General features: G+C 48.2%; 1 protein-coding gene across 6 annotated transcripts in view; it reads right to left on the bottom strand.

Moving 5' to 3' along the window:
• The window catches only part of PKNOX2 (PBX/knotted 1 homeobox 2), a 274,561-nt gene that overhangs the window by 196,767 nt on the left and 64,320 nt on the right, over nucleotides 1-13,474 (bottom strand). For all 6 annotated transcript variants that reach the window (XM_002708693.6, XM_051848275.3, XM_008259803.5 and 3 more), the window contains exon 2: nucleotides 2,669-2,738. The gene's annotated coding sequence lies outside the window, so the exon portion shown is untranslated. The remainder of the gene's footprint in view (nucleotides 1-2,668; nucleotides 2,739-13,474) is intronic.

The raw sequence follows: 13,474 nt of genomic DNA, 5'->3' as shown, positions 1-13,474 counted from the left end.
GAGGCAGAGGGGAAGGCAGGAGGCTAGAGGACCAGGAAGCAAGAGGTTCCCAGAGTTCTCCAGTCTCCAGAACAGCCCCTGTAGCTTCGTAAACCCTGATGTTTGGCTGAAGCCTAGCCCAGCTTTGGGCTCTGCAGGTGTGGAGAGCCTGGATGCCAGTGAAGGTTCCAAGGCCTGTGCAGTCCCGGGTCGTAGGTTAAGGCGACACTTCAAGCTTAGCTTGCAAACTGGACCCACTCCTGCTGAGAAGGACTATGAGGTTGAGGATTCACTAGCTGCAGCATCTCTGTTTCCTGCCCAAGAAGGAAGCCCAGGCTGGCCTAGAGGGGCCCTTCCAACTCAGACATTCTATAAGCCAAGGGACAGTTTAAGTCACCTAGTTCATCTTTCTAGGAGGAGTACCGCATGCCCAGGAAGGGCCCATTTCATTCTTTCTGGGATAGAGATGAGGCTGTGCTGGACTAGACGCTAGCAGACACTTGGTGGATACCCACTAAGCTAGACTGTAGTCTCCAAAGATGCCTACAACCATATCTAACTCAGGTTCTTCTCTAAATGAGATGCTGTTACTCCTTCTGGAGAGCTGGGGGTGTCTGCTCCCTTCTCTGAAACCGAGGTGGACCCTTGCAGCTGCCCCAGTTAGAGAATGTGGTGGAGGTAATGCAGCTGGACTTTGGAGGGACAGTCACAAAAGGTGACACAGCTTCCACCTGGCTTTTGCTCTCTCTCAGGATGTCACCCTTGGAATCAGGCCACATGGAGAAGCCACATGGGTGTGGCCAACAGTCCCCACTAAGGTATCAGCCAACGGCTCCCAGCACATCCCAGCAGAATGGGCGGATGAGCCATGGATGATGCAGCTTTCGAGCTGACCTCGCTGAGACACCAGACCTGGTACCGTCATGCCCCAGCTGAGCGCCTAGCTCACAGAATCAGTGTTATTAAGCCACTGTATTCTGGGACGATTTGTTACACGGCCTAGCAACTGGGACTCCACTCAAATTAAACTGAAATGCTATCTCCCACTCAGAGCCAGTTGTCACTGACCCTGTCTCTGAAACTTTAGACTTTCACACTCTTCCTTCCTCAACTGGCTCTGTCCCTCTGAACTGCCTCCTGCTCCTCATCTTTCTCCCCCACCAAAAGGCAGGATCCTCGGGCCTGAGGTGGCCTTGGCAAGCCACTCCCTGCAAGATCATCTGGCTCTTCCCATGCAGAGTCCTGGGACCTGAAGGAAGTTGCTCTTCCCTGCAGAGCTGATGTGCATCCCTGGGAGCAGCTTTCCTGGGAGTGGGAAGCCCAGGTCCAGGTGCCCGGTTGCCCTCCAGGACAGAGAGACATGTGCAGACTTATTTCTCCTCCACCGTCAGCTCTCGTAAAGGTTCACGCTCAGCTTGCTCCTCATCCTTGACTTGACTTATGAGGTCCCTCTAATCTCCGGTGCGAGGAGACATCGATTCTCACAAAGGTCATTATCTTCTAGCGTGGTTCCCCCCACCAGCCTCAGCCCCATCTCCTAGGCAGGCTTTCCTGGAACAGGATGGAGGGAGGCACCCTTCCCCGCCCCCTCGGCCTGGGGATCCGACCACTCCAGAGCCCAGGCTGCAGAGGAGGTACCCTGGGAGCTGAGGCCCGTCAATCACCCAGGCGACCAGCACTGAATCGCAGGCCATTAGGCGGGAGGCCGGCGCCCTGCTCACTCACCGGGCAGCCATCGGCAGGATGTTAGACGATCGCAAGGCGGCCATTCTTATGATTTATTCAAATACTCATTACAGTCAATCTATTTTTACACAGAGGTGAAGATGTGCGCTGATAACGGTTAATCATTTATAATTCCATGGACTGGTTGGAAGCCAATGTACTATCAAAGTCACAGCAGCGGCCCAGCCTCGGGTAACCCCAGAAGGGTGGAGAAGCCTGCGCAGGGTAGCCCGGGCTTCCTGCTAATATTTACCACGCTGAGACTAGGTGGAGGGTGCGGTGGGAAGAGGAAGAAGCAGGAACCCCAGACTGCACCCTCCAGGAGCTCATGGCCTCTCTGCAGAGTGCATAATACTGGCCAGAGGAGAGGGCAGCAGGTAGATGCTGCAGACTCTCAGAAGAGGGAGAAACCACTTCTTGCTGTAATTACCAAAGAAGGCTCCACGGGGGAGGCTGGTTTTAGACGGGGCCCTACAGGTGGGTGGACTTAGTGGGGAGAGCAAACACGACTATGTTAGCATGAAGTATGAGGGGGTGCTGTGGAAGGGAGGTGGTCCACAGTGTTCCCTTTATTCTCCCTGCCTTCCCAGAAATAACCAGGTGCAAAAGCAAGGGTGGGCTATGAACCTGGCCCCATTTGGAAGCTGATGCTGCCACTTGCTTCTTTCACTGTCTGGGTTGGCCTTGAAAATTCAAAAACATCCTTCTTCCGTACTCATGACACGTGTAACACGCAGACACCACCTTAATGCACAATCAATACAGTCTAATTAATAGGATGTCATATATGTCACAATCACACATAATCTAATTACAGCACCACTATATTTTACACTCTGACTAGTCCATTTGTGAGAGTTTCTCTTGCACAACGCATGACTGTTAGAGATCAGGTTCAGGGCTGGTCTTGAACCCATTCCCTTATTGAGTCAGCATGAAAAAAGCATCAATCAGAGTTACTTACAGTTCACAGCCCCTTTTCCAGTGAGCGGCATGGAGGATGGGAAGTCTCAGAATCCTGCTCCAGATTTCACCTGTCAATAAAAGAAAACACCTTTATAGACTGAGTGAGAGTTTGCTGAGGATGACAGCCAGGAGAGGTGGAGTAGACCCTTAGACAGGTTTGGCTTCAGAGCAAAGCCGGGGCTGGCCATCCTGTACCCACAGCATAGGATGGGAAAGTTTCCTAGAAAGGGGCTTCTGGAATGAGAGGATTATTGTCTAGAGAGCTAGCCAGGACAGGGATATGGGATCCCGCCCTCTTCCACCCACTTGGTGCCCCCATTTAATATGAGTTTCATGCCCTTCCCTATAGGAATCCAAGAGGAAAAAAACATAGTTCCTGGCTGTTGAGTACCCCTAGCTGACCAAAGCTGTAATCATTTAATCATGACTCACGCCTTCTGCCTGATGGAAGGCCCCATGCAGGGGGACAGAGCCGAGAGGCCCTGCGAAAGCTTGCAATCCAGAGAAGGCTGCACAAAGCAAGCAAATAACGTAACGGACCCCATTGTTTATGGTGAGAATGTGGAAGTGTTACGGAAGCTTAGAACTTTCCAGTGAAGGTGAAGAGTCCAACTGGTCCCAGGACTGGAGATATCAACAGCCAGACAGTCTTAATTCTCTGTCTGGGATAAAATAATTTAAAAAAAAACATAGGAGCAGATGTTTGGGGTAGCAGTTAAGACACAGATAGGGATGAGTGCTTGGTTCGGATCCTGCCTACTCTGCTTCTGATTCAGCTTCCTGCTAAAGCACATCCTGGGAGGCAACAGATGATGGCTTAAGTATTTGAGTTCCTGTCACCCATATGGTGACAGTTCCTGAATCCTGGCTTTGGCCTGGGCCAGCCTTGGCTGTTGAGGGCACTTGGGCTATGAACCAATGGATAGTACGGTCTGTGTGTGTGTGTGTTTGTCTGTGTGTGTCTGTCTCTCTATCTCCCTCTGCCTTTCAAACAAATATGTAAACAATAAAAAATTTAAAAATCCAGCACATATTCATCACATGTTTGCTACATGAGCTATGCCTACTGGGTGTTGCACGAATAAAATCTGTGGGTCTTAGAAGTGTTGCCACCACTTCACTGGGGAAGTAATATCACTCATGGGAAACAATATCAGCTAAGACAAGACTATAAATAAAGTTGGGTTTAACTGTGTGGTAGAAAGGTCGCTTTCTCTCCACAGAGAAATGAAGTTGGCAAGAGTTAAAGCACTCAAGGGAATTTTCAGAGAGAGGTAGTCTTGGAGGACTGAACAGACAAGACTTAGCTGGTAGAAGGGAGAGGAGGGCACGCCAAGAAAAGGCAGCCCACCTGAGCAAGAGTGAGGTGGAGGGCATAGGGGACCCTAGGACATGGAGGAGAGTCTGCCTGAAGGAGGCTAGAGGAGAGAACAGTGCCCAGTAAGCAGGATGCGGCATGGCACCCAGGGCTTTGAGCACCAGGCAAGAGAGATCAGGCTGGATAGTGAGCTCAGAGAACCAGTATAGTTTTTTTCTATAAGAAAATGGAATGAAGTAGTACCCCACTCCCACCCCTTTGGTATAATGAAGACCAGAGACGCTTCTAAGAAGAAGGCAGGGTTTCAGCTGCAAGATTCAGGTACGGGGTATACCTAGTGAGTCGTGCACTTGGACATACATGGTCCCTCTATTGGATTATAATGTCCTCTGGGCTATCTACCCACATCTGCATGATCAAGGCCCATAAGTCATGGATATACATCAGGAACAAGACTAGAGCCCTGGACTGTGAATCGTTGAGGTCAAGGACAACCCCATGTGCGTCTTTATACCCCCAGAATGTAGTAAAGTGGCCAGCATGAGTTGGGGTCTCGGTAAATATCTGTTTAAAGTGTTGAACAGTAGACTCTGTTTATTCCAAAAAATGGGAACCTCAGAACCAGCCCTTGGTGGACAAGGGGCTCCAACGTGTGTCATTCTAAACTACTTGCACATCACTAGTGAACACCATATGAACTCAGTACACAAAATCTCTGGATTAAATTTCAAGGAGCTGCATGCTCTATTCTTGCCTTCTGGGACTGTCCATCCTCAGATGGGCACCAGTGACTTGAAAGAAGGATGGCAGACATGGACATACAGGATGGAAAGCCAAGAAGGGTGGCTGGTGGGCTGGACAGATTTAAGCATCTCGTCAAGTTTTAACAAGAAAAAGGAGGGACTAAAATTTAAAAGTCCATTTTCCATTTAACAATTTTATTTCTTGTAGAATAAAACATCATGACAACCACAAATGAAATCATTTAGAAAATAAAGAAGCCAGCACCGCGGCTCACTAGGCTAATCCTCCGCCTTGCGGCGCCAGCACACTGGGTTCTAGTCCCGGTTGGGGCGCCGGATTCTGTCCCGGTTGCCCCTCTTCCAGGCCAGCTCTCTGCTGTGGCCAGGGAGTGCAGTGGAGGATGGCCCAAGTGCTTGGGCCCTGTACCCCATGGGAGACCAGGATAAGTACCTGGCTCCTGCCATCGGATCAGCGCAGTGCGCCGGCCGCAGCGCGCCGGCCGCGCCGGCCATTGGAGGGTGAACCAATGGCAAAGGAAGACCTTTCTCTCTGTCTCTCTCTCTCGCTGTCCACTCTGCCTGTCAAAAAAAAAAAAAAAAAAAAAAAAAAAAAAAAAAAAAAAAAGAAAAGAAAAGAAAAAAAGAAAATAAAGAAAAATTGTCCACAATTTCATTACTTTAAACCATCAAATTATATCTGTCCACAAGTAAATCCACTTTTAAATAGAATCTGTTTCAGGAAAAAAAAATGACAAGAATACATACACCAAATCCTGCTCTTACATTAAAAAAAATCAATTATCAAAACTCAAAATGGGGTGATCTGGTTTGGAAAAGAAGAAAGGACCTGGGTTATTTGAGTTAAATGCAAGTTCAAGATGAGCCTAGAGTATGGTGTTGATGCCAAAATCACTAAATGTGACCTTAGGTGTCATGAATAGCCATTGGGAGTCCTGGACCTATCATTCTGTGTTAGTTCTATACACTGTCCTGGGATCATATTTTAAGAATTCTGATAGTCATGAGTAGAAGAGAGAGGTTGAAAGAGAGGGCATTTAGCCTTCTAGGTAAGACATTGTGTCCCACATCAAAGCACCTAGGTTTGATTCCCAGCTGTAATTCCTGACTCCAGCTTCCTACTAATGTGCACCTTGGGAGGCAGCAGGTGACTGCTCAAGTGGTTGGGTCCCTGCCACCCACATGAGTGGATTGAATTCCCAGCTCCCAGGTTCAGCCCCAGGCAGCTAGAGAATGAACCTGTAGATAGGATTTCCCTCTATCCCTCTCTCAAACAAAATAAAAATTAAATTAAACACAGAGAGAGAGAAAGGTAAGAGAAGATGTCTAGTGTTGGCATTGTTGATTCAAAGTCTAGTGGTTAGAAGTGAAGCTCTACAGATTTGATTCTGGCTTGACCATTCACAAGTTACTTAGCTCTTCTGTCAATTTTTCATCTATTAAATGGGATTAATAAAAGTCCTACCTCTAAGAATGGATGTGAGGATTGAATATTAACTATGGTCATGGTCATTATTTATATTATTATTAGGAGGCAGTGAGGGAGAAACACACTAGGAGAAACTAGAAATACAGCGTAACTTCAAAACGTTCATGGAAAAATAGAATTTAAAGTTCATTTGGTGCAAAAAAGCAAAATCCATGCATTGCTCTTTTTCATGATACCCATTTGCCATGAACTTTTGAAGAATCCTTGTATGCATGGATTTCTTATCTTCACTTGTCCCTCTCTGATATTACTCATGGTCCTAATTGATTAAAGCAACACAGCCACTCTCCCACGTGGTAAGTCCTCTAAGTATTTGAAGAAACAATGGAAAAGAGGAACTACATTGCTCTAGAGGGTAGGAATAGCATGAACGGTAAGTGTTGGAGGAAGCCAATCTTCAGTTGCGTGTGAGAAAGAATTCCCCACCAATGAGAGAACCAACCAAAAATGAGTTAGTCTTCCTGGGGAGGTAATGAACTAAAGAAGAGCATTTTCTCTTCGTTTCTTACACAAACATATTTGCTGCACATGTGTATGCACATGCAGCCTTTCTACATTGATTGTCCTTATCTTGCACTCATCACCATGCACAGAAGAGCCTTCCTGGGCTGGCACTGGCTGATAGAAGCATACTAAGAAACCATCCTGTGCCTTCCAAAAGCCAACATTCTGGAATCCTAGCAGGCAAATGAGTATGTCAAAGGCCCTGCAACAACGCAAGTAATGCAAGCACATCTTATTCACCATGAAAGTAAGATGGAATCACAAATGAGATTGATCATTCACACTTATGAGGAAATTTGTGAAATGGAAAATAAAGAGGGAGTGGTTGAATGGTCCTGCTTGTTTGTAAAATTGTGTGTGTGTTGGGGGAGATAAAAGAAAGCTTCCCCCAGTACAGTAGAACTTAATTCTGCATCTCCAAGGGCAGCTATGTGAGCACTTAAGAAGTACATCCAGGCAAAGCAGATGGATGTGGGCAGAGGAGTTTGGGGTTTAGCAAAGCTGAGGGCCTAACCCAGAGAGAACCAGACCAGGGTGGTCAGTTAGATAGGAGTTCATGCCTTGACTCTGTCATTAACTATTTGATCTTGGACAAAGACCTTTCACCACTTAGTTCCTCAATTTCCACATTGTGAAATGTTAGGGTTAGACCACCAGATGACTTTTTTTTTAAAGATTTATTTTATTTATTTGAAAGACAGAGTTACAGAGAGAGGTAGAGACAGAGAGAGAAGTCTTCCATCCGTTGGTTCACTCCCCAAATGGCCACAACGGCCAGAGCTGTGCTGATCCGAAGCCAGGAGCCAGGAGCTTCTTCCAGGTCTCCCATTTGGGTGCAGGGGCCCAAGGACTTGGGCCATCTTTTACTGCTTTCCCAGGCCATAGCAGAGAGCTGGATTGGAAGAGGAGGAGCCGAGACTAGAACCGGCGCCCATATGGGATGCCGGTGCTTCAGGCCAGGGCTTTAACTCGCTGCACCACAGCACCAGCCCCCACCGGATGACTCTTAAAGCAAAGTTCCACCTGGCTTCTACACATCTCCAAGGTTGCCCAGCCTCACCTCCATGGACAGCGTTAAGTCTCTGGCTAAGGCAGCTCAGCATATCACCATGGTTAACAGTAAAGATGCTGGAGGCAAACACTTCTGGGTTGGAGCTTGGCTCCATCACTTAACCAATCTTAATCTCTAAAAACCTCCATTTCCTCATCTTTAAAAGGGAAATAGCAGCACCTTTAAATGACACAATGTACGTTAAAAAATTAGTGCTTATTACTTATGTAACAAATGGGGGCCACTGCAGATGTGACTCAGGATTGTAAAGGAAGGGCTAGCAGCACCTGAACAGGACAAGGAGAGGCAAACTGTGAAGACGAAAGAATTCTGCATTCACTCCACAGCCCATGACACGTTCTCCTAACCTTGCCCCAGCCAGACACTTGGGATGAGGACCAAACTGTGACAGCCCCTTCTTGGGCACCAAGAGTCTCATTGGCTGCTGCTCCTCTGAAAGCCCTCCGCAGGTATATGAGCAAAGGGAAACAAAACTGGAATGGGAAAATGTGAGTCAGAGAATCCATTCTAGGACCAGCCACCCCTCCAGAGAGAGTCTACACTGCATCACCCTGAACACCTGCTCTGCTCCACTTGCCCTCTCTCACCACCCAACAATGTTCCGCAGTGGCTAGGACTTGTCCAGAAAGTAGTCACGCATTGTAGCCCCTGACCAGAAGGCTCTACATGACACTATCACTGGGTTATTGAATAAAGACATAATTACCTGTACTAAGTACTTGGCTCTGAGAAACTTATCCACCAGACACTGAGGGCACTGCACAGCCTTGCTCTAAACACAGTAAGCACGATGCTCATTCCAGACCTGTCTTCCGCCCCCTGGGCAGCAGGAAATGCTGGGTGCCCAGGCGCTGAGGACCTGGGAAAGCTTCCTCAGTCAAGCTCTCCAGGCCCTGCTCAGGCCTGGCCTCTAGTATTGGACCTGTACCTGTAAGTCCAGGTGCAAACTGGAAACTCTATAAGGACTGTTGGCACTGGTGGGCTAATCCTTGTGTTTGTCACATATGGGAGAAGGAACTGGAGACTCTACGACCTCTCTGTACCTGGTGGAGGCATGCAATTTATCATTTGTGTCCAGGCAGGCAACACTGTGAGGACCCCCAGAGCCAACTGGCCTCTACAGAGGCAAACCCCCAGGGGACAATGGTGGGCCTGCTCACAGCCCTGTGGCCATTCTCCCAGGCGCACATACACCAAGACCCAAGACCTGCTAATTCTCCATCAGGAATAACACTGCTTTTTAGGCTTACTTCCCCTAGTGCAAGGGCTGCTAATCGGTCTCCTGGCCTGCAGCTCTTGCCTGTCCACCCTCTTCCAAACCCTCTCCCCAGGATCTTTGTGAAACACAACTTAGATCACATCCACCCTTCCTTAAAATCCTTCCAAGATTCCTCATTGCCCAGCAGAGGTTGCCAGCTGGCAGGCCCTCCGGTGACTCTTGCGTGCCTGGTGTTTTTATAAATTCTGCCAACATCTAAACATTTGGGAAATTCCACATCGAAAGAACCCAGATTTTTAACTTCTCTCCGAAAATTGAATGACCTAACCGTCGTTCAGTCCTACATTTCCCCATGATAATCATTGCAGACACTGAGTATCAGCCCCCCTCTATTAACGGGACACACGTCCTCCTGTTTGACCCCCAGAGAGAAGGCAGAAGTCTCCTGTCTCACTTAACAGGCTGACTAATACTACCTCCCGAGGAGTTTCAGGTTCAAGGTGACAGGTCGGAAGAGTGCGGGTGGTACATTTTGTTCTCAGCTTTGCTGTCCCCAGCTGGAGGTTGGAGGAGGGAAAACCAGCACTACCCTCACCTAGACCCTCCCTCTCACCTGGGCACCTCCTCCACTTGTAGCCTGGGGAGAGCTGGCAAAGGTCTTAGTGCAGTTTTTCAGGACTGCCAATGGCCACAAGACAGGCACTGCAGAAGCCCACTCCTCTCTATTCCAGAGGCTCCACCCTCTTTCGCCCCCACCTCTGCTGCAGCTGAATCCCCCTCCCCTTATTTCCATCCCACTCTTCCTATCAAAGCCCTAACAGCACATATTTTGTTAATTGTACAAACCTAATGGGGGAATGCATTGGCAAAAAAGGGTAATGGCCATCAGACCAGCAATAAAACAAAATTAATGGCCCATAGGAAGAAATCATGTCCACTTAATCCCGGCTCTGAAACTCTAATAGAATAATGGAATACCAACCGAGGGTTTTTTTCTCTCTATGCAGATTGCTTACACCATGTTAATCACTTGCAAAGCAGGCCACATACCACTCTGGCTCACATGACCCTCCAGGGAAAGTAGCAGACCAGAAACATTCAGTGCAAGGCTCATTACTGACGTGCAACACGGCAGCAACACCTTCCCGCCTCCCCCAGGTGACTGGGGACAGCCAGTGTGGGGTGTCATTGAGAGACATCAGGTGTGGTGGGCTGGAAAGCAAGAATCCCTAATAATAGCAAACATTTAGTGAGTGCATACTGGGGGCCAGACACTGGATTAGCTGAGCACATCCCACGGACTGTACCACGGACCCCAATCTCATTCTTTAAAGTCATGTGATGCACTAAGGTAGCCACTAGCCACATGTGGCTGTTTATATTCAAGTCCCAACTCATTAATATGGAATAAACTATAGAATTCAGTCTCTCCAGGCTCACTGGCCACATTTCAAGTGTTCAGTGCCATATGTGCTAGTGGCTGTCACGCTGGATGGCTCCGGCAGAATACATTTCCACCACCATGCAAAGTTGCATTGGACAGCGTTGCTCTAGAGTGTTGAGGCAGCTTGATCATGCTCATTTAGCAGATGACGAAATTAAGGTGGGCAGATGAGAGGTAAGCTGCCCAAGGTCATGGCTGGGCTGGGTTCTCACCCAGGTCCATCTCAGCCTGGCTCTTTTTTTTTTTTTTTTTTTTTTTTTTTTTTTTTTTTGACAGGCAGAGTGGACAGTGAGAGAGAGAGACAGAGAGAAAGGTCTTTGCTGTTGGTTCACCTTCCAATGGCCGCCGCGGCTGGCGCACCACGCTGATCCGATGGCAGGAGCCAGGTGCTTCTTCTGGTCTCCCATGGGGTGCAGGGCCCAAGTACTTGGGCCATCCTCCACTGCACTCCCTGGCCACAGCAGAGAGCTGGCCTGGAAGAGGGGCAACCGGGACAGAATCCGGCGCCCCAACCGGGACTAGAACCCGGTGTGCCGGCGCCGCAAGGTAGAGGATTAGCCTAGTGAGCCGCGGCGCTGGCTAGCCTGGCTCTTTTAACAGTGTCATCAGGGGCAAATCTTACGGCATACTCGTGGTGAAGCTGCCACTTGGGACACCACATGTCCTAACAGAACCAGGAGCGGAGGCAGCAAGGAGACCTTCTGAGCCTTTCAAGGCTCCTTCCAGAGCACAAAGACCTTGGGGTTCCACCCTTACAGGTCAGCTGGAAAGGGAGGAACTTCGTATACAGTCCAGCCCGAACCCTTTCGATTATTGAAGAAACCAGTGCACAAGATGTTATGTCCCTTGGCCATAGTCAAACAGCTAATTAGTGACAGAATTCAGGCTGTAACCCAGGTGCCCTGGCCAACAGGGCTGACCAAGGTAAAGGACATATCCATGCCCAGGGACACTTGTGATACATTGTTACAGGCTAATGCCTAGAGCAGCACGAAAGTCTTTATGGGGACTCATTTCTACTGCAAGATGCCAACGCTTCCAAAGCACCTGATGGTCTCCAAAGCTGTTTTTCAGGATTTTCAGTTACACTGGGGGAAAGACAAATACTAATATCTCCAACCCAGGCGGAGCTTAGCCCATAGCATGGGATGTATTCATGTTGGTGAATGTTTCTGAGCTTGCATGAGCTTGGACTCATCCCTAATGAGATAACAGGAATAGCCTCTCTTGCACGGTCAACTTCTTCCCCAAATAAAGGATATCCATTTCCCCTTGCCTGGGGAGTCACAGCTTTGGAAATGACCCCCCCATGATTGTTCACTACAGGTAAATGACTTTGTGTGACAACTACTTCTGATGCGAGTTTTGATTTCCGCTCCTCAAGAAGCAGGCCTGATCTTGTTTGGTGACAGCGTGAGAAGGACAGGTGGCCCTCAAGCCTTTTGGGAGAGTCCTGGACCAGGTTGAAGGAGGCTGGGCTGGCTCTGAGGACAAAAGGAAAGGAAGAACTAAGGGGCAATCTGTGGGGTCGGGAAACTACAGCAGTGAAAAGCTTGGCATGTGATCCGGAATCTTTGGAGAAAATAATAGAACATATCTATCATCTATTCCAATTAAAATACACGTACACTGTGGGTGAACACCCCCAATTTGAGAATGTATCTTAAAGAAGGAAAAGTTTTGGTCCATACAGGTAATGCAGCATCATCTAGAGTGGGAAGAAAGCAAAAAGGCAACATACATGTCTACCAATAGGAGAATGCTTAATGACTTGTGGTACAATGCACAGCAAACAAATGCAACTATTTTTAATGTTTATTATTTTTATTTGAAAAGCAGAGAAAGAAAGAGAGAGAGAGAGAGAGAGAGAGCTCTTCCATTTCCTATTTCACTTCCCAAATGCCCACAGCAACTGGGGCTAGGCAGGCCAAAGCCAGCAACCAGGAGTTCCACCAGGGTTGCCCATGTGGGTGGCAGGGACCCAAGTATCTGAGTCATCATCTGCTGACTCTCAGGGCGCACACTAACAAGAAGCTGGATGGGAAGCAGAGGCGGGACTCAACTCCAGGCACCTTAGTAAAGGGTGCTGGCGTCCCAGGTGGCAGCTTAACCCAGCTGCCATAACATTTGCCCCCAATGCCACTGTTAAAAGGAACAAGTTAGGGGTGGGTGTTTTGTCTAGCAGTTAAGACACCAGTTAAGATGCTGGACCTCAACATCAAAGTATCCAAGTTCGATACCCATCTTCAGCTCAACTCCAGTTTCTTGTTAATGCAGACCCTGAAAGACAGCAGTGATAGCTCAAGTGGTTGAGTGCCTGCTACCCATGTGGGGAGACCTGGATTGAATTCCTGGTTCCTGGCTTTGGCTGGGTCCAGCACTGAACATTGCAAGCATTTGGGGAGTGAAGCAGTGAATGGCAGTTCTGATTCTCTGCCTCTCAAATAATGAATTTTTTTTTTAACAGGAACAAGTTGGATCTGCATCTTTTGCCATAGAAGATGGTCATAACATTCAAAATAAGAAAAGTAATTAGGGCTGGCGCTGTGGTGCAGTGGGTTAAAGCCGTGCCCTGCAGCACTGGCGTCCCATATGGGCGCTGGTTCTAGTCCCGGCTGCTCCACTTCCGATCCAGCTCCTGCTATGGCCTGAGAAAGCAGTAGAAGATGGTCCAAGTCCTTGGGCCCCTGCACCTGTGTGGGAGACCCGGATAAAGCTGCTGGCTCCTGGTTTTGGATTAGCTCAGCTCTGGCCATTGGGATCATTTGGGGAGTGACCAGCAGATGGAAGACCTCTCTTTCTCTCTCTCTGGCTCTACCTCTCTCTGTAACATTGTCTTTCAAATAAATAAAATAAATCTTTAAAAAAAAAGTAAGTGTGTTAAAAAAAAAGTGGTGTGTGCAGTGTGAGGCTGATTCTGTATAGATGGAGAAATCTCCAGAACAAATATATCCATTGGCACAGGATGCATGAGCATGGAGATTGTGTGGAAGGACA

Source organism: Oryctolagus cuniculus, chromosome 1, assembly GCF_051225735.1.
Source record: "Oryctolagus cuniculus isolate XC-2025 breed Fujian yellow rabbit chromosome 1, ASM5122573v1, whole genome shotgun sequence".
In the NCBI taxonomy this organism is placed as follows: Eukaryota; Metazoa; Chordata; class Mammalia; order Lagomorpha; family Leporidae; genus Oryctolagus; species Oryctolagus cuniculus.
The sequence above is the reverse complement of the archived record's forward strand: the minus strand, read 5'-3'. Positions and strand labels throughout refer to the sequence as shown.